Source organism: Dermacentor andersoni, chromosome 3 (genome assembly GCF_023375885.2).
Source record: "Dermacentor andersoni chromosome 3, qqDerAnde1_hic_scaffold, whole genome shotgun sequence".
Classification (NCBI taxonomy): Eukaryota; Metazoa; Arthropoda; class Arachnida; order Ixodida; family Ixodidae; genus Dermacentor; species Dermacentor andersoni.
Window position 1 is genome coordinate 17,891,183 of NC_092816.1, and position 6,036 is coordinate 17,897,218.

The 6,036-nt window shown below is 42.6% G+C and overlaps 1 long non-coding RNA gene across 1 annotated transcript; it reads right to left on the reverse strand.

Annotated features, from left to right (window-relative positions):
• Nucleotides 1-2,438: 2,438 nt before the first annotated feature.
• Nucleotides 2,439-5,809, reverse strand: LOC126520034 (uncharacterized). The gene is made up of 3 exons (XR_007596807.2): nt 5,381-5,809; nt 3,373-3,582; nt 2,439-2,536 (listed from the first exon to the last, which is right to left on the reverse strand). It is a non-coding gene; the product is annotated as an uncharacterized lncRNA (long non-coding RNA).
• Between the last annotated feature and the right edge of the window lie 227 nt (nt 5,810-6,036).

Here is a 6,036-nt window from a genome sequence, read left to right on the forward strand (position 1 = left end):
AACTCTTGCGGACCCCGCCAGCCCGAGAAAGCCGGGACGGGGCGCCGTAATTGCGGCCTCCTCTTGCGCCTGTTGTCTGTAATTGGCGGCCTCCTGTCAACCCAACCACGCGGGTCAACGCGCATGCGGCGACGCTCGCTTGACTCCTTTGCGTGCACTTCTCTCACGACCGCACGCGCGCAACCTGAACACGCACAGTGGATCAGGAATAAAGAAAGCGCGAGGGATGGTAAGAACGATTTGTGTGCGCTTTCGCTTGTTTTATGCTATCTTAGCGTCCTCCATATTTATGTAACCAAACATTTGCACTTTTCGGCGTAGGGCATTCGTGTGTCGCGACACTGTTTTTTATGAAGAATGAAATGCTTCACTAAAGTTTCCATTCACGCCTCTCTTATCCCGAAGCAAGGTCTGACTACGGGCTAGTTGGAATTCCATGGTATAACTCGTCACCTACAGCGCAAACATAGACGGAGGACAAAAAGGACGACGTAGACAAGCGCTGTCTACGTCGTCCTTTTTGTCCTCCGTCTATGTTTGCGCTGTAGGTGACGAGTTATCTCTTATCCCTCTTAGAGAAAGGGGGGTCATAGTAGTTACGACTTTGTGTCACACCATTTAGTACCTTATTATAACTGCAGTTGGTAACGATGCAGTTAGCAACGTAACTGATTAAAAAGGTAATCACTGTTGCTAATGGGTCTCAGCTATCAAATCCAATTGCAGTTAGTACCAGCGCATTCGAATTTTTTATTCTATAAAACATAAATCGGACCTACTCCGGAATACGCCACAGCTGGTCGAATAGATGTAGCAGAAGTGAGACTTTCTGTACCAGGTGGTCCTAACTCCGTTCGTAATTGCTAGCTGAGACCCATTAGTAAAAGTGACGACCTTGTTTAGTTGGTAATTTTTCTAACTCTATCGTTACCCACTGCAGTTATGCCAAGGTAGCAAAGAGTGTAACGCTACATTGTAACTGATGACCTTTTTTTTAGTGTTATGTCATGGGTTCAGGCCTCGATTACCTCGTGTAAAAAATGCCAAACCAACTTAGGCGCGGATTCCAGAATTTGATTTCTTTTTTTTCTTTTCTTTTCTTTTTTTTACTGCGGAGCTGTATATGGCTAGGGCACCATACAATTTCAGTGTCCGCACACAAAAAAATATCATTATCAACGCCTCATACGCGCCTACACAGCAGTGGTGATAAATTACGAGGGAAAATGCACGACGAGCGCTACAGTCAACACGCTACACGCAGAAACCGCAGAGAAAATAGCTATTGCGCTAGCCATAGCACAAACACAAGCGGGCATGATCATCAATGATTCCCAGACGGCCATACGAAACTTCGCCAACGGTCGAATCTCCCCAGAGGCACTACGACTCCTAAAATTAGCTCAAAACCACAACAAAACTGTCGATCTCATCTGTACACCCGCTCACACTACCAGACGGTAGCAATGAGACGGCGCACCGCATGGCTCGAGAGCTTATACGGACCGAGCCTCAGTTAGCGCCGCCTCACCGACTACCAATGAGCGGGAGTGGGAGGATTGAATGACCAGATTTCAGGAAATTACCCAATACCATAGACTGCAGAGGCGTACATTCCCGCCGCTGCACCCAAAATTAAGCAAAAACCAGTCTGTAGAATGGTGGCAGTTACAGACCAGATACTATCCAAGTCCAGCTATTATGCTCCTAATACGCCCAGATTTATACACGACTGACAAGTGCAGACATTGCGACTCTAGAACCACACTGGAGCATATCCAATGGTAATGTACGGCTATAATACAGGATAACGGTGATGCACCCTTACAAAAATTTTTAGTAACATTTTATAAACCGTCTTTAGACAAATGTTACTAGAACCTATCGACATTCTATAAACCGTCTTTAGACACCGTAACAACTTCCTAGTAACCTCCTACCGACTATTGGCCACCGATATTGAATTGAAAGTATAGATATAAAATGTCGATAGAATTCTTACCGACTGCTTATTATCTTATGTCGTTAGAAAGTGTCACCTGTGAAGCGACTATTTATTGACCACCTTTATACATCCTAACAACTTGCTAGTAACATCCTGTCGACTATTCGCCACAGATAGTTGACAGGATGTTACTAGGAAGTCGTTAGGATGTATAAAGGTGGTTAATAAATAGTCGCTTCACAGTTTTTAGGAAGTACATAAAAATTTTATTCAGAGGTAATTACTTTTGCAATTATATATTGCAAAAATAAGGTTTGATTATCTCTGAATAAAATTTTTATTTGCTTCCTAAAAACTGTGCAGCGACTATTTATTAACCACCTTTATATATCCTAACGACTTGCTAGTAACATCCTGTCAACTATCTGTCTGTGGCGAATAGTGATTGCCAAGTCGCTAGGTGTGGCATGCAACAGAAGAAGACAGGTTTCCATTTGTGCTTGAACACATCCATTTAATATCCCCGGGCTAGTAAGGAGGACGAGTTCTCCAGCTGCCCTGGAAGTAGGCTGAAATGTTGCGTTGTGTAGTCTAGAAAAGAGAAGAGAAAAGGCAATATATTAGTTTTGCTACAGTAACATTGCAACACACCATGCATCTGTTTCTTAAAAAGGAAGTGCACAAGAGACAAGCTTTCAACCCTGTGAGCTCTAAACATCTCCACCTGTTTTGTGCAAAGTCCTAAAAATGCATGAAATGACTGAATTAGTGCATTAAAGCTGGGAGCGTGATGGATGTGCGTAACCCACCAACAGATGCACGACACATAAACTCTATCATACCAATTGTCATCTACAAACAAAAGCTGTAAATCAACTTCAGTTTAATGAACTTCGATATTCGTATTGTGACCAGTACATGGAAGTGTCATGTGTGAATTATCTTAGGAAAGGCAAGGTGCCAGTCATAACAGTGCTGCAGCTTTGCTTGGGCACAGGTACATAGAAGAGTTGACTTTTGTGTTGCACTTAAGAACCACGAAATGATACAAGCAACATGTAAGCAGTTGAACAGGCATTACGGACGTTCTACAGCAAGATTAGAAAATGCCTTTGCTGTGCAGGCAGACATTGTCAAAGTGAGCTTGTTACTAAACATGTTAGCTGTCCACAAGACAGGAAATTATATTATCAGTGCAATCATATGACCAGGGCCTCTATCACAAAAATACATATGCCAACAGTAATGACAATTTTCTAGTTATGGTGGCAAAGCTTGCATTATAGTATGCTATTATAATCAGGTTAATAGCTATTTTAGCAGGAAAGAAAGGAGTCTACCCTAAGATAGCACTGAAATTGCCACGAAAGGAGTTTTGTTGAAAACTGCAAAAAGAATATTAAGATGCTTCTTTGTGACACACATACCTACTATGGTGTTGACCTTCTTGGAATCCAACGGATCCTTCTGTGGAAAGCATTTGGCAGCCGCCCAAAGAAGGACCTCCCTTCAACGTCTTCTATTGAAAAAGGAGCTTTAAGGAGGCCCTCCGCGAAGTGAAAGCCTGAGTTGTTAGCATCCAGGCACAGCCTCTTCAGCATGCCCTTTTCAACGTATACACAGTCACCGATGTCTACCTGTGAAAGAATACAACAAACACAGATTCATTTTATACACGTTTGATCAAGGAATGGTTAGGAAGTAGGGTAAGGTTTGCAAAAACGGAAGTCGCTGCTTCTCGTTGATTCGGTTTAAAGAACAAAGCAGCCTTACGTATACCATACATGCATTGTACTGAGCTGTGTACTTTTACGTAAGACTAGAAAGTATTGGGAACTTCAATGCGAAAGAAAGACATGCATCTGCCTAGAACTAAGCAAATGTGTGCCACCCCTTGACACAGAGTGAGATCCGGTGCTGTTTTAGTGATTAGCAGACATTGAAAGCTTCAAGCCTCATCGAGTATTGGGCCAAGCTGTGCTCGATTAGTGACGCACAAGTGCTCGAGAACTATCAAACAAGATGCAATTGTCTTCAAATACAATTCTGACTTCCACTTGCAGACATGCAGTTTTCAATTTACTGACTGCACTTGGGTGTAAAGATTTTGTCTGACAGAGTGAATAAACCACATACACAAGCAGCATTTTCATAGTTAGCATAGTCTTTAATAGGTACTGTTACCTTCAATTTAGAAAGCCCTGTATATTGGGCCTCATCAAACTAATTTCACAAAAGGTTTGTCAAGGTAGAAGCATAGAACTTTAGTCATTAGAAGACAGGTGAAATGAGTTAATTATTGCAATTATTACTGAAAATTAAATTTTAGACAGCTCATCCCCATGAGAAATTGATGCAAGCAGTTTGTACATGCCACATAAGCATTTAGATATCAAAAATAGGGATTAGAGAAAACCTTCCCTTAGAGGTTCATTAGTACAAGCAGCCATGCCCTCAAGGAGACATAACTTCTTTTTCTGTAGGCAGAAAGACGCTCGAGTATTTTATTGACACATATATGTGCCCATGCATATATGTCATCTCTGTTGTAAACCTTTTTTTCATGTACATGCAAGGTGTGTTTATAACATCTCATTGTGCACAAAATTTGCGTAATAATTTAATGACCGCGATTTTGTAGCGATGGTATTCCTTTTCGCTATTCGTTAGTGGGCTGACCGACGCCCCGGCCCGTGCTACGTACTGCAGCTGCCGGCCGTTAGCGGTGGGCGAGAAGAGTGATATAGAATCGAGGGGTAAGTATCGCTACAAAATCGCAGTCTTTAAATTATTACGCACTGCCGTAACCTACGATTGCAAGAGCTGACATTTCGTTATTAAGATTTGGTTGGTCTGTCTTTCTTAAAGGCCGGCGTCTGATTGAAATGTCTAGATTAAAAATGCACCTCGTTATTGTAATATCGGCCTATATCCGCTCTGTAACATAGAAGACAAATACGCGAAGACACTCAAGAACATAAACAATACACACAGGTTCTCGCGACGCGGACTTCCAAACCGAACTATATACATACAAAAATCTTCATACAAGCTTCTATCTGCTTAAGCGTCAAACATAGCAATCGTGTGTCAACGCGCGAAGCCCATGATACATCGACGCATACATTACACATGTACTGTACTTGCGGGAATGCCTATATAGCGAATAACTTCTTGCCAGGAAACTACCGAACGAACACCAACTTTCAATGTGTTTTCATAATTGTGTGCCCATTCAGGCATAGCAATCAAGGCGGGTAGCAGAATGCAAGTACGCTGTAACATCAGAGGAAGCTTTCGTGAAATTGCTTGCTAAATGTGCACAGCAACATGGCTAACATACGATAGGAAAGCGCTTTGCTCTAGCTAGTTACACAACGCTCATTACGTAAATCATAAGCTTCAAGAATGCGCGCAAGCGCTAAACTCTCTTACCTTTCAAGACTTGGCAAACGCTCCTTCGTCTAACAGGTACAGAGGCACCGACGTTTCTCTGGCGCAAGCACTGTAGAACTTCCGATGAATTCCAGCTCCACAAAAGCACAACCTTCAACAGTCTTCCAAACACTACAATTCTAAGCCCCAGTACCAGACTTTTCACGAGAGCGCGGGCAGGCAGCTCGGCAGAACAAAGGCAGCTCGGACGGGCGCTGTACTAGGGCACTCACTGACGACACTGGTGGATCGCTCGAAACACACGGCGAACTAATGGCGTTACACGAGTCCGGAGGGTTTGGGATGGTTACTGCACACGACAAGGAGCACGTTTTGTCTAGGCACTTCTAAAATATAACTCAAATACCACCTTACTGCAAGGAGCATTCACTACAACCAACGTGGTGTGTCGACGAAACAAATACTGCAGTAGCGCCACTCTGCGGTTTTGTAGAAAAACATATCTTAAATGAAAAAATTGCGTGTTTTTTCCTAATAACATTTGATAGAGTCCTTTAATAGATTTGTTTGGTCCAAAAGTGTGTACTTTGTACTTTGTGATGCGAAGTTCAAGGAAATGTATATATAATAAAAACTAAGCGGATGTTGCCTTCAAGATTCGCAATTGCTTCAGGTGCATGCAGGTTGCAAAAGCA